General features: G+C 42.0%; 1 protein-coding gene across 6 annotated transcripts in view; it reads right to left on the bottom strand.

Moving 5' to 3' along the window:
- LRFN2 (leucine rich repeat and fibronectin type III domain containing 2) overlaps positions 1-22131 on the bottom strand; it is a 176095-nt gene extending 153964 nt beyond the window's left edge. For 3 of the 6 annotated variants that reach the window (XM_030034415.1, XM_030034416.1, XM_030034414.1), the window contains exons 1-3: positions 21971-22131; positions 20931-21013; positions 20217-20423 (exon numbers count right to left, since the gene is read on the bottom strand). The gene's annotated coding sequence lies outside the window, so the exon portion shown is untranslated. Of the gene's footprint in view, positions 1-20216; positions 20424-20930; positions 21040-21970 lie in introns of those variants that run through there. The other 3 variants (XM_030034421.1, XM_030034420.1, XM_030034419.1) reach the window with 3 other exon arrangements.
- Positions 22132-23240: the final 1109 nt, after the last annotated feature.

The following is a 23240-nucleotide window of genomic DNA, read 5'->3' as shown; positions in this document are numbered from 1 at the left end:
AATCATCTGCTGTACCCACAAAGCAGTACCACTTTGTACCAACCATAAAAGCTTACACAGCACTTTCCAGGGACATCCAGTGTTTTTACAAGGACTAGACCCCCAAGCTTTTATTTCCTGAGCTATGGAATACAGGAGGACATCTCAGCAAATAAGGAGATGTTTGTGGCATCAGCCAAAATCTCTTCCTTCTGCCATTCTGTTTCATTATACAGAAAAGTAAATAAAATAATGAATGAATCATCACCTTAAAAATCTCAGGAATTCACAAATCACAAGTTTATTCATGACACAGTGAGTAAACTACCTATATTTAATAACTACTACTGTTCTTACTTCCCTTATGGATTATGTGTGCTAATCACAGTGATTGTCTTTGAAGATTTATTGTCGTTTTCCATCTCTGCTGTAGTCACATATTAGAAGCTTTTGCATCAAGAAAAACAAGTTAACATGCTGCTGCTGGCTGCATGATGAGGGGAGTTAGAGTGGGACCTTAAAAGTAAGTTTTTCACAGGCAGTGCATCTTCATTTAACTGAATGTCATGGGAGATAAAGTGTGTCTGAGTAATTACAGGAATTATCAGTGCAACTAACAGACGTGGAGGACCATCACCCTGTTTTGCATAATGGAGGTTTGGACAGCTGAGACTGTATTGTAGTCTACAGAATGAGGGACCAGTAGCAAATCAGCCAAATGACACCAAATGTGAAATGGGTGGTTGACAGCTGCAGCGCAGAACCTTCTTGGGTTTGATGGCTTTTGTTTATTTGTTTGTTTGTCAGTGCAGACTTAAAGGCAGTCCTGTAAAAGTGATAAGGAGAGATGGTGATCAATATTTTTTTTTTGCTGGGTTTACATAAGTAATTACAAATCTTGTAGAGGATGAATTTTACTTGTGTTTCCCCACATGAACCATTTATGAGCAGTTTGCATTTTTCGCAATGAATAACTAAGCCAATGATTTTGGGTCAGCTCAGCTTTCTCATTTTGCTAGACTGACCATTTTCACTACCAGAGGCTGAGGTTACATTTATCTGCACAATAAGGACAGATAGATGAGAAGTCCTTGGGCTTTTCATCTAAAAACTAAGGGAATAAGTCAGCCATGAGCTGAGATAAATTACATCCTCCAGAACTTCAGCTGAAATAAAAAGCCCTCAAAATTAAGAGGCCACATAAATATTAGCTGTAGCATAATAAATGTATAAATGTTGTATATGTTATATGAATAAAAGGTTTTAGTCCATCACTGAAGTAAAATAATGGTATCAGTAGAATTTCTCCTAGTATGAATTTAATCAGTAATTCAGTATGATAATTCACGATAATAAGTAGAAAATATGTGAAGAAGATTGGGTTTGCCTGGACACATACTTGGAAGATTTCTAGCATCCCAAGCAAGATAAGAAGCTAAGTATAGCTATTTCTGCATGTTTTTGATAATTTCAGATGCCAGTATATCCATATCCCTCTCAAATGACTATTAACTAAACCCAGCAAAAATAAAGAGGAAGATAATGCATGTGATGACTATTTTCTTCAACTCTGTTAAAGCATGTAAACAATTCATAGAATCATAGAATCATTTAGGTTGGAAAAGACCTTCAAGATCATCGCGTCCAACCATTAACCATGTCCACTAAGCCATGTCCTTAAGTACCCTGTCCACTCGCTTTTTGAATATCTCCAGGGATGGTGACTCAACCACTTCCCTGGGTAGCCCATTCCAATGTTTAACAACCCCCTCAGTAAAGAAATTTTTCCTAATATCTAATCTAAATCTCCCTTGCCTCAACTTGAGGCCATTTCCTCTTGTCCTATCTCCAGCCACCTGACAGAAGAGACCAGCACCCACCTCACTACAACCCCCTTTCAGGTAGTTGTAGAGAGTGATAAGGTCTCCCCTCAGCCTCCTCTTTTCTAGACTAAACAGCCCCAGTTCCCTCAGCTGCTCCTTATAAGACTTGTGCTCCAGGCCCCTCACCAATTTGGTTGCCCTCCTCTGAACACGCTCCAGCAACTCAATGTCCTTCCTGGAGTGAGGGGCCCAAAACTGAACACAGTACTCGAGGTGTGGCCTCACCAGTGCTGAGTACAGGGGAACAACCACCTCCCTGCTCCTGCTGGCCACACTATTTCTGATACAGGCTGTAATGAACGGGTTAACTTTGTTCATGAAATCGCATGTGGAGGTAGGGATATTCTTCACTTATCTAAAACCATGAGTACCGATGATTAGCATATGTAGAGAGACGTTTACAGAGCATGAATGGGACTTCAGTCACCTAAAGAACAGCTGAGGAAGACTTTGGCCTTCATCCCAACAACCACCAGAAGGCAAATTACGACCACTTAACACCTGATGGCACAAGATACCGAAGATACCAGCCAGCCATCACGTATCAGGGACTAAAAAGACTGTATAAATAAAGAGGCTCTTCCCCTGTTTGGGTGCGAGCTTGTGGCGGAGCACTGTCTCCCCGGCCGCCCAGCGCTGTTTTGCTCTTTTATCGCTTGCTAATAAATTCGATCTTTTATTTAATACAATTGGCTCCTCCAATTTGTCACGAGCGTCTATAACAAACTTGGTGCCGTGACTCGGATCCAGGTTCTTTGGTGCGGACCCTTGCAAGCGGGGAGGCGCCCTATCCCCGGATAGCCCCGTCTTGAAGAGGTGCCGCCGCCATACCCTGGACCCACGAACCCCTCTAAATTACGATAACTGAGCAAAAAAAACCTGCAGGACCCCTTAAATTTTGTGCACGAAGACCAAACGAAGACCCCGGGAGCGGGTGAGTATATAAAGCGTGAGCCGTTTGGTTGGGGTGGTTATCCCGAGGTGCGATTGTGTGAGAGGTCTCTCTGAGATCACACGAGTGCGGACCCTCCAGTAGTGCAGTTCTCGTAGCCCGCGAGGGAGCGAGTCACGACCGAGGGGAAGTGAGTGTGTGTGTGGACAAAGGCACCTCGGAAGATGGGACAGAGGAAAAGCAAGCCCTCTGGACCCATGGGGATGGGGAAGGGAAATAAGTTACCAGACATACCCCCGGACAGTCCCCTAAGCCTGATGTTAAGATATTGGGACAGTTCACCAAGGAGAAAGGATAGGTCTAAGGAAAAAGATGATTAGTTATTGTATTGAGATTTGGGGTGGAAAACCTCTCAGCAATCCTCATGTACTCTGGCCTGTGTTCGGGTCCTCTGAGGATTGGGTGTGTCAACAATTAAATATATGGGTAAACAATAAGAGACCACCAGCCAGCCCAGAGGAAAGTGAATATGCTGCCTTATGGATTTCCCAATCCTGGGAAATGTCATTCCTCTTTGCCTTAAGGGAAAACAGACCAGATAAACCTCGAAAAGATGATGAGGACCCCCTTTGGCCCCCTCCCTATGCCCCTCAGGCCCCTCCTCCTCAGGACCCACTCCAAGGCCAGGAAATAGCCCAGGCCCAGGAAGGGTCAGATTCGGAACCTAATTCCTCAACCCCGGCACCCCCTCCCAGAAGGTCTGCACGTAATAGAATAATACGAAGAAAGGAAAGATTGTTCCCTCTTCAGGAAATGTTGGTGCCTGGTGGGGATGGACAGGGGGGACCGGGAACGGGGTATGTGGCAGTCCCCCTTAATACAGAGGATTGTAAGGGAATTTAAGAAGGAAATGGGGAATCTGTTAGATGATCCCCTGGGGGTAGCCGAAAGGTTGGATCAATTCTTGGGACCGAATTTATACACGTGGGATAAATTACAGTCTATCCTGGGCATATTATTTACCGTAGAAGAAAGGGACAAGATTAGAGGGGCTGGGATGAGACTGTGGGACCAGCAACATCAGGCTGGCCCGGCGGCGGATCAAAAATGGCCCTTAAATCGACCAAACTGGAATAATCAGGATCCGGCTCACAGGAAAAAGATGAGACCCCAACGGAATGGCTTGATTGAACCATATGAGGTGGTTATTAAGAACCCCGAGATTCCAGTGAGAGTTAAACAATATCCCTTATCTAATGAAGGGAGAAGGGGACTAAAACCTGAGATTAAAAGACTACTGGGAAAGGGTGTACTCGAACCCTGCATGTCCCCTTTTAATACCCCGATTTTACCAGTAAAAAAATCCGATGGTAGCTATCGGCTAGTGCATGACCTAAGAGAAATCAATAAACGGACTGTCAGCCGGTTCCCGGTAGTGGCAAACCCACACACCCTGTTGAGTCAATTGGGGCCCGAAAACCAATGGTATAGTGTAATAGATCTTAAGGATGCATTCTGGTCATGCCCTCTTAAGGAGGAATGTAGAGATTATTTTGCCTTTGAGTGGGAAGACCCAGACATTCATAGGAAACAGCAGTTAAGGTGGACTGTACTTCCCCAAGGGTTCACGGAATCCCCAAACTTATTTGGACAAGCCCTAGAACGGATTCTACGGGAATACCGGTTGCAAGATGGGGTCGTGCTAATACAGTATGTGGATGACTTATTGTTGGCAGGAGAGGATCAAGAGACAGTCAGAAAAGAAAGCATATGGTTGTTAAATTTTTGAGCCTTCAAGGCCTCAAGATATCACGGTGAAAACTACAGTTTGTGGAAGAGGAGGTAAAATATTTAGGACACTGGATAAGCAAGGGGACTAAGAAGTTAGACCCCGAACGAGTAAATGGAATTTTATCACTGAAAGCCCCGAGGAGTAAACGACAAATTAGACAATTGTTGGGGCTATTTGGGTATTGTAGGCAGTGGATTGAAAACTTTAGTGCGAAAGCACGATTTTTGTATCAAAAGTTAACTATGTATGGGTTGCTTAAATGGACCCCGGAGGATGAAGAGAGATTAGAGGGTCTCAAGGCCGATCTAGTTAACGCCCCTGTCTTGAGTCTGCCTGATATGAAGAGACCCTTTTATTTATTTGTGGCCACTGAGGAGGGGACAGCATACGGGGGTTTGACCCAGGAGCGGACAGGAAAAAAGAAACCCGTGGGGTACATTTCCAAATTATTAGACCCCGTCAGTAGAGGGTGGCCCACCTGTTTACAGGCAGTTGTTGCTGTAGCCCTGATAGTGGAAGAAGCAAATAAGATAACGTTTGGAAGTGAATTAAGGATGTTCTCCCCTTATAATCGAGGGGGTTCTCCAACAAAAAGCTGAAAAATGGATCACCGATGCTAGGCTTTTAAAATATAAGGGGATCCTAATCCATTCCCCTAAATTGGAGATCGGAACAACGAACTTGCAAAATCCGGCGCAATTTTTTTATGGGGGTCCTGAAGAAGACTTAACACATAATTGCCTTCAGACCATTGAAGAACAAACAAAAATTAGGCTAGATCTGGAAGAGGTAGAATTGGGAGAGGGAGAAAAGTTATTCGCTGATGGGTCATCTCGAGTAATAACAGGGAAAAAGAAGACAAGCAATAAGAGGGCCCAAGCGAATAACTGTGGTACAAGTTAAGGGACACCAAAGAGGAACAACCCCTGAAATTCAGTGAAGCCAGGTGATATGGTATTAGTAAGAGCCTGGAAAGAATCCTCTCTCACTCCTAGGTGGGAAGGGCCCTTTCTTGTTTTACTTACCACAGAAACTGCTGTCTGAACTACAGAACGAGGATGGACTCATGCAAGCAGGATCAAAGGACCAATTTGGAGTTCTCATTAGGAGGCGACCAGAGACCCTGACAGCTTGAAAATCAAGTTCCGAAGAAAAGTGGAGGAGTGAGACTGTCTTTTGTAAAAATCCTCACTGTATATGTTATCTTTATATGTTACAGGTGTAAACTTTGTAGAGAAAAGTGGTGGACACATTGCTCCTATGGGTATTCCCCTAGTGACATTTGCCACGAATGTTATAATTATGAACAGGAATTAATTGAGCAAGCATTATGTATGGGAATATCAACTGAAAAAAATTATAAAAGACTCCAAAGAATGGTGGGATATTTTTGCTAAAGGCATAAACCCTGAGAGGTGTTGTCTTTATGTAAATGAGTTATGCCCAACGAAGGCTGAAATAGTGCAAGTATCCCGCAGACGAACAGTGGTCAGAGTAGGGTGGGGAGCTTGGGAAGTGAAGGATACAAACTGGGACGCATATAAGTCAAAGCAAAGTAAATATAAAGGAGGGTCCCCTGAAGAATACGACTGCTGCCGAGAAGATGGTACACCTCGCTGCTCTAAGCAACAGAGTAGGCAGAGAAGAGGGCAGAGACATACTGCTGTGGGGATTAAGGTTGATGAACTACCTCCAGAGAAGGCTCACGGAGCCTCTTGACTTATTACTCCCAAACAAAACGTCCTCAGAGCTTCCCCAAAGTCTCCCATCTCTCACCAGGGATGAAGACAAAAATCAAAATGATTATCAGCACCCTCGGAATACCTGTTGCAAGGGTAAAGGGACACCACTTTTCTCAAACTTGAGATTAAGCACTTGGATGATAGGACTGTTACTAATGCTAATAGAGACAACCCAAGGCAAAGGGAACCCCCACCAACCTTACAAATGGACGCTCTATAGGTGGGAGGATCAAAAGATACTACAGCAAGTAATTGCTGCCGGGGCCCCAAGCTTTAATCAATCCTTATGTCAAATCATACCCAGGAACCCATGTCTACATAACTTAGGCTTTTACTTTTGTCCCAGTTCTAACCCTGGAAAGGGGTATTGCAACCATCCCGACTCTTACTATTGTGCTTACTGGGGTTGCGAAACTATAGCTTCTGATTGGATTCCTAGGGGAGGTCCAGATAAATTCCTATCTATAGGGTGGGGGCCTCATGGATGTACACCTGCTTCACATGGTTAGGATGGAAGCCAAACAGGACTATGGAGTGGAAATTGCCCATATATTTATTTATATTAATGTAACCAACCCGAATGATCCTGCTTGGTTAACCGAGAGAACATGGGGAGTCAGACTTTGAAAACCAGGCGCAGATTCAGGGGGAATAATTACGATAAGGAAAGAGCTGGTGCCAAATGAACCCTCTGGTGTAGGACCAAATTCGGTCGTAACAGAAGAAGATGATAGTAACAGTATTGTACAGACTGCTACTATCCTCCCTAATATAAACATCGCTGAAAACAATATCTCGGGCGTATCAACAAGAATCAATCCATTGTGGGATATGCTCCAAGCCAGTTATCAGATACTGAATGCCACCCACCCTAATATAACTGAGCATTGTTGGTTGTGTTACAACATTCGACCACCCTTTTATGAAGCTATTGGGGTGGACAGTAGATTTAAAAAGTCCAACGGAACAAACCCAGCTCAGTGCTTATGGAATAAGGAATCTGGACATAAGCAAGGGATAACAATGTCCCAAGTATCAGGAAAAAGAAGATGTATAGGGAATGTCCCAAAAGACAAACGACACCTGTGTAACACAATTCACAAATCAAAAGAAATAACAGCTGAGTGGTTAATTCCTGCAGATAATACTAAGTGGATTTGTTCCCAAACTGGGGTTACACCTTGTATATCCCTAAAGGTTTTTAACTGGATAACTGAATATTGTATACAAGTAGCTGTAATACCTAGGCTTATTTACCATCCCGAAGATTTTGTTTATGACTATCAAACTACTCAGGCCCATCACATACAGAAATGTGAGCCCTTGACAGCCCTCACGGTAGCAACCCTCATAGCAGTCGGAGCTGCTGGAGCTGGTACAGGAATAACCTCCCTCGTACAACAAAATCAAAAATTTCAATCCTTAAGAATAGCAGTCGACGAGGATTTGGCTAGGATAGAAAAAGCCATGACAGCCCTAGAACAGTCTGTTAGGTCTTTATCAGAAGTAGTATTACAAAACAGACAGGGCTTAGACCTAATGTTCATGCAGCAGGGGGGGTTATGTGCAGCCCTACGGGAGGAGTGTTGTGTATATGTTGACCATACTGGAGTAGTTAGAGATACAATAGCCAAGCTACGGAGGGGTTAGAAAAACAAAGACAGGGAAGCACAACAGAGCTGGTATGAGTCTATGTTTAATTATTCACCCTGGTTAACCACCCTATTGTCAACTATTACAGGACCCCCTTATCTTGTTAATCTTATTTTTTACTTTTGGGCCATGCATTTTTAATAAGTTGATCGCTATTGTTAAAGGGCGCTTAGAAGCTGCACACTTAATGCTGTTACGAAAACAATATGAACAAATAGAGGATGAAAGAATTAATCCTATCCTCGGGCGGGCAAAAGAAGTATTAGATCGATTTAATGAACAAAATCAGGATAAAATAGAAAAGGGGGGATTGTAATGAACGGGTTAACTTTGTTCATGAAATCGCATGTGGAGGTAGGGATATTCTTCACTTATCTAAAACCATGAGTACCGATGATTAGCATATGTAGAGAGACGTTTACAGAGCATGAATGGGACTTCAGTCACCTAAAGAACAGCTGAGGAAGACTTTGGCCTTCATCCCAACAACCACCAGAAGGCAAATTACGACCACTTAACACCTGATGGCACAAGATACCGAAGATACCAGCCAGCCATCACGTATCAGGGACTAAAAAGACTGTATAAATAAAGAGGCTCTTCCCCTGTTTGGGTGCGAGCTTGTGGCGGAGCACTGTCTCCCCGGCCGCCCAGCGCTGTTTTGCTCTTTTATCGCTTGCTAATAAATTCGATCTTTTATTTAATACAAATTGGCTCCTCCAATTTGTCACGAGCGTCTATAACACAGGCCAGGATGCGATTGGCCTTCTTGGCCACCTGGGCACACTGCTGGCTCATGTTCAGCCGGCTGTCAACTAGCACACCCAGGTCTTTCTCTGCCGGGCAGCTTTCCAGCCACTCTTCCCCAAGTCTGTAGCGCTGCATGGGATTGCCGTGACTGAAGTGCAGGACCCGGCACTTGGCCTTGTTGAACTTCATACGGTTGGCCTCAGCCCATTGATCCAGCCTGTCCAGATCTCTCTGTAGAGCCTCCCTACCCTCAAGCAGGTCAACCCTTCCCCCCAACTTGGTGTCGTCTGCAAACTTGCTGAGGGTGCACTTAATCCCCTCATCCAAATCATCAATAAATTGTACAAAAGGGTTCAGTAGCCTCTACTTTAGCTAATGCTTGCTCTTTGAGTAGTTTTCATAATAGTCTTGCTGAAATGAAAAGCCTAAATGAAGCTCTGCAGTGGGCTTATTTGTGTAGGCATAGCTGACTTGGTTGCTGCACAACTCTGGGATTTGACCGGTTTCCATTCCACCAGTTTAGCCCTACCTCACCATTGCCTAAGCCTCATCACAATGACACCTAGTTTAATGGGCAACTTGATCAGCAGCTCTGCTGTAGACACTGTGTGTGATCACAGACTAGTTTAAGCCAAAATCCGTGCCCCATTTTTCTCGCTTATAGAATAGTAACAGTAACCCAATTTACATGGAAAGCACCATGGATCAATTTATTCATATTTGCTCAGAGTGCTTAGTGGCAGATGCACTAAAAGTATATGCAGTTGTTACGGCAGTGACACTGCAGACTAATACACAGTCCCCAAAAGCTCTGCACTCTAGGAAGATTCTGACTTAAATCATCACAAACTCCTCATTCCCCTTTGCCATGACTGAGAGAGATGAATCACCTGTTAAGGATAATGCCTAACATATTTCAAAGTGTAGTTGCGAGTTTCATTTCTAAGCATAAGATAACACAAACCACGTATCAGCCAACAGCATTTCCAGTACAAAGAGCACTAAACTGCTGCATGTGGCTGCTCTACCACAGGAAACTTTTTCTCTCTTGCTTTTTTCAGCTGCTTTTCAACTCTCACAGAAGCAGTGGTGGTGAAGTCCTTTTTAATTCCTTGATGATCAGTCATGTGTGTCCCCTCTCACGCCCCATTGCTTCCGTACAGCTAAAATTTGGAGGTTAATTCTCTCCACAGATTAGGAACTGTGATGGCCTGCTTTGCCACAGCCCAAGTCTCCCACTCATTGTCATTTTACCTTCATATTACCTGTCCTGGGAACCTTAAAGCAAATTCAGCATTTTTACAGCCTGTTTTATTTGGAGAAGTCATTGAACTATCTGTTCCCTTTATGCATAACCATCCACAAAGAACAGACTACTAGGGCAAGAAAAAAAAAATGAGAAAGGAGGAAAGAAAAATTCTACAAGAAAAAGTGGTACCATCTCTGTATGGCTATCAGCAATCCTAAAAATATTAAGAAAGCCTGATTTTATCAGATATTGAGAGACAAGTTTGACTTATTTATAATTTGGAGAGTATGTTTTCTAGAAACATTTCTAGAAACATTTATAGAAAATGCAAAAGCTTATTTTCTGTAAAAATAGGACAAAATGCCACATTAAAGATTTTCACATGATAAAAACTTCAATGTTGTTTTAAAACAAAACCCACAAACATTCCAGCTGAAAACATAAAAAAAAACCAAAGGAAGATGTTGCCGAACAACAACCTCCAGCCTCCCGCCGCCCCCCTGCAACATACCCAGTGAACTAATTTTGGGCAAAACCTATTCTCTAATGAAAAAAGCTGATTGGAAATTCTTCACCAGCTCTCACTAAGTTGTGTCTCTCCTTTTGCCAACACAGAGTTACTCTCCTGAGTGTATCCTTCATCTTCATTAGTCTATATACACTTCATAAGCATCAGTACACTTAAGCTTAAGACAAGTCTCTGACATATGTTAGTATTATCTCCTATTACAAAAGTGGAAGTGAAAAGCAAAGTTTATGCCTATGGTCAAGAATGGATCTAACCATATGCACACACATACGCAGCATGTGTAAATAAACATGTATGTTTAATGATTTGAAAAAATTAGTTAAAAGGGATAGAAAGGAATTAAAAATGGGTTTTTGAGCTGGCTTGTTTTATTCAAACAGGAGGAAGATACTTTGTTTAAGTTGGACTCATTTAACCTTTCCAAAAATATTTATTGATTCTGAAGTGGAAACATAATTGTGAATTATCAGAGCATTTCATTTCAAATCACCATTTCCATTTTCGAAGTGACCTAACATATGATACACAAAAGGGGGAAATATTTCCAATATTAAGCCAATTGTAATCATGATAGTTGCCGCTCCTTTTTCTTTTCAATTAAGTGTGTGCTTTTGGCAAGTTCTACTAAGTCCTGCATAGACTGTTTCTTGCAGGCCTACCTTGACTTTAAGACCAAAGCCTTAATTACAAGGTTATGCTTCCTCCCTGAGCTGTTTTCTGGTTTTATCCTACAATAAATGAATATAAATTTATACATATATATATATCACAGGGGCTGGTACTGCCATTCCTTTCCCTTGTGAGATGCAAGGATTTACTGGATATCAATATTAAACCGCACTTAACTGCTATAGAGTCTACATTTTATTTTTATTAATTTTTAATAGTGGTTAGTATTGATTTAAAAAATATTTGTTATGATTTAATCCTTACTTTATTTTCTATTTTATCCCAATTGTTTCATATATATTTGGCAAACAAATGCCTCATATTCTAGCTATGTGTCATTTGCCAGCTACTAATATTCATGATCTGCTTAATCACTGTTTGTGCTGTGTTCAGATTGTTGGTCATCCTAATCACGTGTGATATGGGTGCTGCTGCTTCTCTGAATGATTAAAACACTTGAAAGCATGGACATTTGAATATCACACTAGTCAAACAAATCTCAGAAAAATTAAAGGGAATCCAAGTGACCAATATCACTTAATATCACTCAAAGCTTAGCATCTATCAACAGAATTATAAGGAACCATCTTCCTCCTGAGTATCAATTTCCAAATGCCTACTGGTAAGCTCATATGTGCTTTTCTTATCTGAGATCAAGATGATTTTACTACCTGATGCCCTATAAGCATTCAGCAATATCTGTTACTCTATTACAGATGATAAAAAAAAAAATGTATGCATTGGCAAGCTAAATGTTTTTCTCTTGTTCCTGGTAAGACTACAGAAATAAATAAAAAAAAAAAAAAAAAAAAAAAAAAAAGAAGAACCCAACAATAAAAGGACCCCAAGATACGTTACAAAATAAATTTATACCTACAGGAGAGATTGTGTGGAAGCAAAGTGGAAGGTATTCTGAGACTGACAATCTGAGATCCCATACTAATTCTTTCCAAACAGCTCTCAGATAATGCTTTGCTTAAATGTCAGAAAGGCTCTGAAAATGCAATCAGGAATGGAAGGAATGGAAACAAAGGTCCAAAACTGTGTTCTTTTGTCCTTAAACGTTTTTGCCACCTATGACTAAAGACTCTGCAAATGTGGCATAATGAACTTGGGGCATGAACACAGCCCAGCTTCCCATCTTGAAATACTGTGACTGAAGAAAAGGCTTCTGAAAACAGACCTGATTTGCTGGGGACCAAGAATTGCAGTGCAAATGAAGTCTTAAGCTGCAATTTGCCTTTTACCTAAGCCAGCAAGACAAGACATATTTAGGAAAAACAGCTGGCTGCAGAGTTCACTTTTTGTTCTTTATGTACTTGTCAATATAAAGAAAAAAAAGGGAATGATTGTGAGAGCGTGTGAGTGCAACTACATCACATACTAAACTTGGGAGGCTTTTTATTTAGGTTTTCCTAAAAGATGCTTGATTTCCATAATAGAAGGACTTCTGTGGAAAACTACACTTTTACTGTATGCATTAAGCTCATCACAGTTCCATGATAAAATAACACGTGCTATCAAAAAAAAAAAGTTTAAAGCAACTCCTTAAAATTGACATGATTAGATTAACATGAAATAAGTAAAAAACCTCTGTAAGTTATAGAAAGAGATAGCACAGCCTAACAAAGACCTCATTCTCAGGTGTTTCTCCAGTGCCTGCTGAGGTGGTGGTGTAAGGGCCTGTACATCTGATGGCCTGTGTGTGTAAAGTCTACCCCAACTAAGTCTCGGTTTCAGTTAGGTCACTCACTACCTGATCTGTCTGTGATTTAACACTAACTACAGCAACATGGGAGTAGCAGGATGTGTCAAATGAGAGGACGAGATCAATGAGCCACGCTGGAAAGAACTGCAGCAGCTGTTCCTTGGCCTGAGGGCATTATTTACTTTTAAATGTAAATCCTATAGTTGAGATAGGATGTAGCATAACTTTGATTTTTCCATTCTGTGGTAGGACGCTGATGTAGGGTAGAAGTCACCAATGCACAGAAATTCACCATGTCCTATCTCAATCTTCTTGCAGGAGGAAGGATTTCTTCCTTTTCTTGGCACATTCTCAAATGCAGGGAAGTTTCCTGAACCACAAACCCACAGGGTCATCACAAACCTTTATGTTGTTCACAGAATTAGGCGGGTGAAAAATTTGTCAGAGGAAAACAAAACACTAAGATGGGCATGAAATGCAGTCATTTGATGTCCACCACAGAAGAGACAGATCTTAGCCCATGAATTGCACTCTCTCTGGAAGAGATACCACAGGACAATAGACCTGTCACCTGTCACGTTTTAGAGTGTCTCTCACATTAATTTGAAAGCTTGTTGCTAGGTTCTACTAAGAACTGGGGGGAGGGGTTATAATTATTGATGAGTGACTCATCTGATTACTGATAAAAACCTCTTTGTGTTCAGTGCTAAGGAAAAATAAATAAATAGCATTGTCATTCCACTCACTGATTCAGGGAGGTGAAAAAAAGATGGAGAAAACAGAAACAAATGCACAAAGGGCTTGGATAAATTTTTCCATGTTCACCAAAAGGCTAAAAGAGGTTGTGTGACAAATAAAACACCCCACAGTGGCTCAAGGAGGGATCAGTTACGTACAGTGTGACTAAAGACACATATCATAAGCCCTTCTTTAGCTTAGCCTGGCACTCCGGCTCAGCAGCAAGAAGGGCTGTACAAATATCTAAAAAGACAGAGACATCTTAACTGTACCACTGCTGATTCTTCTTTCTCTCTTCCCCCTCATCCTACCAAAATTTTTCCAGTTTTTCTCCAAACGTGACCCTCTTTGCTTTCAGTGCTTTTACTGTCATAAATATCCACCGGGCTGCTCTTCAACTCCTCTGCTCTGACCCGCTGCCAGTAAGGCCAGTTCTCTCCAGTTCACACGAAACTGCTGTCACCCACTCCTGGATCTGAAAGAAAATGTCATTTATTGAGGCAACTGAAACTTTTCCTCCCACCAGCTGGAGAACCATCAGTTCCAGTCAGGGTAGGGTGCTGAGAGACCGTGGACAGGGGAAAGCTCAAGCTCTATGAGACTCCTGGCCACACCGTGTAATTGTGAAGCCTCTCAATAACCTTCCCCCTCACCTCAAGAAGATATCATTGCCAAAGTGCATCTGGGGAGGTGTGAACAGAAGATGTAGCTGTGCTGATAAGGAAAGGTCACACTGTCCTTGCAAAGTGGGTGTCAACTGAAGTGTTCATAGCTTGGTGTGCTACTTGGTCACGGGATTAGAAAATACATACTTCACAGTGGTATTTGTCAAGCAAATTGAGATTTTTCAGGGATAACTACAAGATATTTTGACTACAGGCAGCCTGCAAAAAACCCTTTGATCCTCTCTTCCATGAGTTTCTGGGACTTATGTCCCAGTAGACATTTTTCTACTGAACATTTCCCAGAGGAGATAAGTTATCTGACCTGACTACAGGGAGAAAACTGCAGTCAATAATTTGGAGAGCAAGGAATCAATGTTGTACCCTTATTTAAAAACCAATATACAGTAAATATCTGCCAGCAACAGTGATAACATTCACTTACACTGGAGGTAACTCATACGAAATGCCAACTAGCCATCAGTTTAGGAAACCAACAAAATGGTCTCAGTCCAGATAAGTTATTTTCTACCAATACAGTTTGGCCTTTTTCTTTTTTAGTTTAGCACACTTGTTTCACATACAAACCATACAGAGCTTTCTGAGTATCACATGTATTTACCTAGTCACAGGAATATTCACAAAGGTAAGGAGATCAATTGACTACTGAAATGATTGGGAAAGGTTTGATTTTTATCTCTGAGGAGACAGGCATTTGTTGTTGGCTGCCTTCAAGCCAGACAGGGACTGCTGAGTGAGCCATGCCAGGCAGTTTTTTTCTTCTCAACTTTTCCTTTTGCCATTTGACTGCTCATTGTTTTCATTCTGTACTGAAAGGGCAGATATACAATTTTTTTAAGGCTGTTAACAGAGGGATCTAATATAAATTCTGGTACAGTCAGTTTTTCCTTTCTAGCACACATACAGGTGCTGCCCTTTCACTGATATCACAACCCACCCATCGTGCCACTGCAACAGAGGATGCAGTGTGTTTAAGACATCCTCTTTTCCTTTCCTGTTCTTAATTTTTATCTTTACACTCTGACAAAAGAAGGATTACTCATTCTGACTGACATGTATACTGAAGCTTTTCTGAGGAGCTTAGATGTGATGAGAGAATGGCTAAGGACTCTTTGCACCTGGTGCCATTTTGATCTCCCTCGCTCCTCAGCCTGCCAAAGCAAATTGCAACTGTAAAGGCAGGAAAGGAAAAATTCCTTACTTCCTCACCAGTGTGTGTATTTCCTCGAGTGTCACGTGTCTGATCCCCACAATCCTTGTGGCTTTATCATATTGAGGTCTTCCAAAGTCTGTCCTTCTCCCTAAGTCAACACAAATTCTGTAGTCTTAACTGGACAGTTGCAACAATTTGTCTCAGTCCTGCACATAAAGACTTATGCTCAGCCCTGACCTACCTCCTCTGGCTTCAGGGAAAGAGTCACACTGATAATTTTCTGTACCAGTGCCACACACGTGTTTTCCAGGGATTTTCAGTGCAACATTAGCTCTATTAAAATAGACAAGGTGCTTTCAGCCATCATGTACTTTCTGTTGATTTCATCCTTAATCCAGCTTTCTGTTCTGCTCAGAACCAACGTTGGTATGCACTGGGATGCACCAACCCTACCTCTCACCTTCTGACCAACCAGGGTCCAGCACTCTGGATTTACTGCTATTCCAGGGCCCTCTCCTTATCTCACCTCTTTCCATAACACCACAGTGATAGCAGATCTGTGGGAGGATTAGAGACCAGTACCTTCCTGAGGAGCGATTAGCAGAAGCCTCCCAAGTGCTCTATTGTACTGCTCGTACTATGGCTGCAGCCATCCTTTCATGTCTACTCTTATTTAGCTGGCATATCCTCTCAGCACATAAGTTTTTCATAGCTGGAAGAATGATTTCAAGAGCAGATACTCAGAGGCCTTGATATCTCACACCACTTCTTGGCAAGATGGTCCTGGAATAATCCCACTTGGCCAAGTAAATTGACTTCCAGGTAGGGCTTGGCAGACAAAAGTTTTCTGGTCCCATGAGTTGAAATGAAAGTGCTTACAATTTCCTTGGCACAAACTGAGATAGAAAGTATGCAAGCCTTCTAATAAGCTAGACGTGTTTAGTTCCAGTTCGACTGACAGATTTGCTTGTCATTTAGCGAAGTGGGATTTGAGCATGGCCCCTTTTACAATCAAGTTTCATATGAATTATTTTCAGTTTTCATACAAAATGCTCAAACTGGAAAGAAAAAATAAAATTTATCTTCCAGAAAAAAGTAAGATGGGGTGTTCTGGCAATTTTCTCCCTACAGTTTTTTTCAGTCAGGAAATTCATAAAACTGGCCAATTCCCAATTACATTTCATTCTGATAAATCCGTGTTTTCCTGAGAAAAACAAGAGCATTAATCACTGAAAAAAATCCCACTCATCTCTGTCTTCTCTGTAGGTCAATAGGGATTCTGCATAGGACCAGACCACCTCCTTTTCTCCCATGTTTTCAAATCAGCATGTTTTTTTACTGAAAAGGTGTTCTCTGGCTTTTGCTGCCGCTGCTCATTTCATATGTCAAAGTTGGCATCTTGGATTTGTCATGAATGTTTTCCCATGAAGATGAGGACATCAGCAGAGACCCAGATCATGGGCAAGACAGAGCAAATGACAGGAAGAGAGAAAAATTGGAAATACCGTCATGCAAACATTCTGAAGTATGGAGACAACCACTGCTCCTAGGGAAGCAGAAATACTTCCAAATTACATGCCCTTTTTGCAGTTTTCCATGTGGCATCACTGTGGGCCTTTTAATGACACATTTACATCTGTTAATTTCACGCCAAGGTTTGGCAGCCACCCACGCAGAAGGTAATTTGAGTTCTTAGAAGCAGAAGTACCGCTTATGAGCTTCCTTCCTTCCTGGGCATCCTGGGTGGAGGTGGGCTGGGCAGAGAGTGACAGCTGGCCCTTCACTGAAGTGCTGCATCACACTAGGTGATCTGTGGGGTTTGTTATTATTCCAGAGAACGTGGATGAAACCTTGTCTTTTGTCACAAATTTCAGTTGATGACTGGAACCTGTTCAGTGCCTGCGAACACACACGGCCTCTGGACACTGATAGAGTAAATCCCAGCACCTTGGTGAGATCCTTAGTCACAATAATTGAAGCCTACATGGTTAAAGCAAAGAGGAAACAAAAGGGATAGAGCAATGGCCCATTTGCTATTGGGCAATGGATTCCACAGTCATCAGGCCTGGCTTGAAGGAGCCACAGATGTCTTCCTTCTGCCTTTCTTTAGTGTTACTGCTTTTCAGTCCAGCACCTAGAGGACAGTTACTCTCTCCACAAAAACAAACACATGACAACAGACTATGACAAACCCAAATAAAGTAAGGCTGAGCACTCAGGCCAGAAAGAAGACTGAGTTACACACTTGGAACAAACTACCCTTTTTCTCCCACAGGTGATCTTTGCAGGTCAAGGCTGAAATGCATTAGCAATGCAAAAAAGGGGCTTGGGGGTGAACAGGCACTGTCATCACCCCCTCCCTCCCCTCTGTGTGGGTGGATAGCAAATGCAGCCTCGAGGGTTATCAGTCTGCAACCCCTTGCCAGGGAGTTAGATTCATTCTAAGTCACCTGAAGTATATTCCTGCCTACTACCAGTTAAACCTTGTTAATTTTGAATCAGCTTCCTATTTTTTTTTTTTGCCCACAAGGACAAAAAAAATAATAAAAAAGGGGACCAGCTGGGTCTAACAACATTACATTGCAAGGTATAGTCAGTGGCCAGAGTCCTCTGCAAAGAGAGGGAGCAGGAGTGCTATGACAGGGACTGCCAGGGACCTGCCAGCTTGGGTCCACCTGAGCAGCAAGCAGAGCAGAGGCTGTAGGGCAAGGCTACATATGCCATTTGTACTTCCCATTGCGAAAAATTATCAGTTATGTTCCAAACGTAAAATTTAAACAAGAAGCGCTAATGATGTGAAGAGCAGCATGAGGCAGAGAGGGCAGCAGAAATGTGGCTCTGAGGACGGATCACATTACTCACCCTGCATGGTGTACCTGGGGCTGCCTGCTTGCCTTCCTGCCAGCACCTAGCACAGCCAGATACTGGAGGACACCAGGCCCAGAGTCACCCTAATGAAAACAGAGCTATGCTGGGGAGAGCAGGACAGACACTGTCTCCGATCCGAGAGATGATGCAGATCTTTGGTGGGATTCATAGGTTAAAAAGGTTTGGTTGAGCATAATGACTTTTTTCTTCCTGTCTCCTAGCATTGTTGTTTATTTTTTATTGCATCCCCTCTCTCCCTGAGAATTAGTAGCAGTTTCAGGGAAGGTCTGAAGCTCTGCTTTGCGCTGCTGCGACAAGGCAGCTATGAGCAGAGCACACACAAAAAGCACTCTGTTGTGCTCAAGCAGTGATCTGTAGGCAATGCAAACTAACCACCAACCCAGGGCAAGCTGTAAACAATGAAACTGTAACCAGCCTGAAACACGGCAAGAGTAAAAGTAATTACCTGTCTCTCTTCCTTCTCACCACAAGCTCAAATTTGCCTTAGTATATCCTCTATACACAGCAAGGTCCAATAGAAAATTGATACCTTGCATGGCAATATTTCCTCTTTCCTGAGCAACAGAAAATGCCAGTGACAATTGTGTGGTGTGTGCTGGACTTAGCCCCAGTGAGCATTGTATAATAAAGTTAAGAGGTGTCAATTTAATTAACTGTGACTTTATAAACTTAAGTGATGCTTACTGTTTGCCTTTCAAAGCCTGTCTCTTCTCGTCAGAAGAGTTATTCTGTCCTATAAATCCCAAAGATGGGGTAGGTAAAATAAACTCTACTCTTGATATCTCCATGGCACTGCCCCAAAAAGACTAGATCAGCCCTGGCAAAAAAATGATTCTTGCTTTAAATCAGTGCTATTTGTCTCCTTTGGGTAGGAAGGAGTTACCCAGTTTAAGAACCCTTCCTTGCCTACATTACCACAACTGACAACTTTACATTTCTAGTTTACTAATCCATCATACTGGAACTTGTTGACTTAATCACTGAATTCTGCTCTCCCCTTTAGTTTCTTTCTTGTTTTATTCAGTCATACACTTGTTTTCTGATGCAAAAGTGTGCATGTGTCCATGCAAGTCAGGGAGAGACTCAGTTTTCATTTTGCTACATCTTGTCCAGTGCTGCCATTTAGATTCTTCCCCCAACTCAAATTCTCAGTGCACTTAGTCTTGCAGAGAGCATATATTTCTGATGACATCAGACAGACATGACATAGCATATACCTGCTTGTGTACCCCATCCCCCACATGCCCACCTTGCCAATTTTGGATGTCCATCATTAGTGGCATCACCTTACCAAGAACACCAACCTCTGACAGCAGACACTGCCCCTCCACACCCCTTACTCCTTTCCCTTCTCTAGCTCTTCCTATGCCTTCCGTTTCTTCATCTGACATTTGCTGAGGTCCCCACTCTTTTACTGTGTGGTTTTATATACAGCAGAGTTGATCTGTCCAGCAAAGTTCTTCCTTAGCTTTGCAGGATTTACTAATTCCTCCAGAAAGCTGCAGTCACTTCCACAGCTTTACAATATTGCTCAGTTTTTCCTGGATCAGAAACCAAATTATTATCCCTTCTTTCAAACCTCTTTCCATCACTGTTTCAAAACTGTCATGAAAAAAATCCCTATTGACACTTAAAAAAATAAATATTCTTTTTGAACTGCTTTTTCATGCTGAGAGAAACAGAAGCCAAACAGAGATTCTTTTCTCTATGTGAACAACCTTATCTAGGCTAGCATGAAAAGGAAGATAAAGTTATACATTTTTCCGATGCTTTTAAAAGGCACAAAACCAGCGCTTTTTTTGCCATCAGAGGTAATTGTATATAAATGTTTTGTGTACATATCTATATATAGTGTATATTGTAGCTATATAGTTTATATATACATATGAAAAAAATCTATCACTTACCTTTGAGAAGTAACATTTATCCCAGGTTCAGTAAAATAGTCTCAGACAGGCACTTAGACCTTCTTTCTATGCCATGCATCCTTTTTTCAAAAGAAGATATCATCAGAAAAATCCTGGTTGATCTCTAGCAAACCAAAATGCAGACTGGATTGTTTGTCAGATGCAGCCTGATTCAGTAAAGTCCAAGTGTGTGAATCCCTGAGACTCCTTTTTCAGTAATATCCAAAGCACAAAAAGGGAAAGAAACAAAAAAAAAAAAAAAAAAGAAAAAGAAAAAGAAGGAAAAAAGTGAATAACTTGTTCTTTTCTTGTTTGGTTTAAAAAACCCAGTCTTGGAGGACTAAGCAGCCTGCAGGCTTTTCAAGCATTCTGATCCTAGTGCATCCCAAGGTAACACATGCATTTTGGTACTGCAAGTCTAAAAGTTCATGCTAGCAAGCCTGGCTTCTGTGTATATGTGTGTGTGTTCGGGAGGGGGGTCAAGTTGTATCGTGGCAGGGAGAAAAGAGACAGGGAGATACACACACACACTCACGCAGAGCTGGAAAAAGGAAAAACAGCAAACTGGAGTGATCTCACAAAGTGCTCTAGATGGCAGAGCCTGCACGGCTTGTGAGACAAGCGATGTGCACACACACAGAAAAAAAAAAAAAGAGAGAGAGAGATTGAGAAACCAGAGCAAACTAGCAGGCAGCTTCAGGAATTTCTTCTTACCTCTTCTGACGATGCAACATAGAGCAAGTGCTTTGTGCTGCATAGGAATCCGAGCAGGCACGACTCAGTCAGACCCCTCACTTCTGAAATAAACAAATATGTACCATAGGAAAGGGAAGAAAATCAGAAGCCAGAGGAAAGAAGGGTACAAAAAGAAGCTATTAAACAAGTAAGAGTATCAGGGAGGAGGCCTGAATGAGTGGGAGGCTAATAGTTGGTACAGAAAGAGGCATCCAAACTCCTGGTCCTAATACAGATTGGCTCTGTAATTATGTGGCAAAGCACTGCCTTCTAAGCCATTGCATAATAATAGAAACCTAAGCTGCGTCGACACAGCCTGACATGCTAAATCCTCAGGAGCTACACTCAACATTTGTCAGTGGAAAGCATGCAAGCGCGTCAATTCTCTGGGGGTGGGGGAAGCTGAGGGAAAAGGAGAGAGAAATTTTGTTGCAAAATGCATGAGCTGCAGCTGCAAAGAACTCTCAGGTGGTGCCAATGCCTCAAATGTTATAATGGAAGTTGTATATATCTGTTTCTATACACGGAGAGATAGATAAATACAATAGCATCTTCATTCATGCTATTCAATACTAGAAGAATTTTCCTTTGCTATATTTTAGTAACTTAAATGACAAAGAGAAGAGCATGTACAAAGTTTTTCTGTGTTAAATATTATTATTTCTAATGCTGGTGGCAAATCTCCCTTTGTACTGAACATTATTGGAAGGTCTAAATAAAACCTGAATTAAGATAAAAGAACTCAGGAGGATTGATCAGCCTTTCGCATTTGCTGGTGGGTTCCTCTCCTCAACCCTCCAGACACAGAGACACACATTTTCTTCTGCCTCCTTTGGTTGAAGAGGCTCCTAGACAGCCAGGGAAAAGATGAGTACTCACTAAATAAGAGTAGGCAAAACCCCAACTCATTCAGACTACCACACACCAATATCAATACACCAACAGGCAGAACAATTTATAATGCACACGGAAGGAATCAAAAACAAAGAAAGAAATATAATTTTGCAGTGGAAATTTACCTGGAAATTGTGGCCCTGGCTCACACCTATGGTCCATCTAGTCCAATATCTTGCCTCTGGACAGTGATCAGTATTACACACCTCCAAGGAATCTGAATGAATTTGTGCAGCTAGGGCTAGACAGCCAGGGCTAACCTGTTCATGGGCAAAGCTTCTCCTTAATCTCTGCTCTTTAAAGATTAGTTGATGCACTGAAGCATGAGCAGGGGAAGAGTCTGCCTCTGCACATCCAGATTAAACGCGTAAGATCTGATTCTGAGGTCCTTTGTAGTTGCGTAAAGTACACCTCTTTTTACACACCCTAGATCTAAAGAGTAAAATCGTCTGATGCTTTGTAAACATCCCAGTGTGAAAAAAAGGGCATGAGTTCAGAAAGAGCTGTAGTACTTCGGTCTAGAGAGTAAGAAGTATGTTTTTATATAGACTAATCTAGCTTAGTTACTTTCCTCATTTACTCCTTACTCTTGGTGGAAACAACAGCTATATTTCAAGAAGCCATCCAGTGCAGGTGGGAGAACTAGGTCATTCAGCTAATATGTAGGTATCAAATTTGGCCCCTGGAAACTCAAACCAGACTGAACTGAAGATTTTGAAGATATTTTTGAGAATAACTGCATAGAGCAACATATACTTTCTTTGGAGGGGCTCATGAAAAAGATTCAGCTGCAAACTTCAGGTCCTGAGACTGTTACCAGTCTCACTCCTCTGATCTCTGCCTGCTGGGTTCCTGGGTGACTCTCTGTACCCCCAAGGTGCAGATGTTGCACATAAGGGAGTTACACTGTGGTAAAACAGAGGGGGAAGGACTGTGGATAGAGCAATTGCCTGTTTTGCAGCATATCCAGCTTTTCTCAGCTTTATGTGGAACAGTGCTGAAGGGCTCTTCTTGGGAGGAAGGCCAAGAGTTACAACAGTTGGTAACCTTATTGGGCACTGAAATACATGGCCTGGTCAAAGAAAGAGTTGAGAAGCTGGTAACTGCCAAACTAGGCATTAAGAATCTTAAAAAATTACTTCATTTACTAGATGACTAAAACATGAATTAGGGACCTAACTTTAAACATAGCTCCTGGGAATCCTGGGCCAAGCATGTTGGGTATAAAATCAAATCGAAGATCTAATCATGCCAGTGCCTTATAAAATAAATGTCAGTGCATCACAGACAGAGAAGACATGTCTTAAAGACATCAGGAATTAATAATAGACTCTGGGACTAGTGTTTCAGAGTCTGATTTGAAAGCAAAGTATTTCTTGCAATGGCAGAAATCAG

The sequence above is a fragment of the Aquila chrysaetos genome, chromosome 13, assembly GCF_900496995.4.
Source record: "Aquila chrysaetos chrysaetos chromosome 13, bAquChr1.4, whole genome shotgun sequence".
Lineage (NCBI taxonomy): Eukaryota > Metazoa > Chordata > Aves > Accipitriformes > Accipitridae > Aquila > Aquila chrysaetos.
Note: the sequence above shows the minus strand (reverse complement) of the source record. Positions and strands in the feature narration are given on the sequence as shown.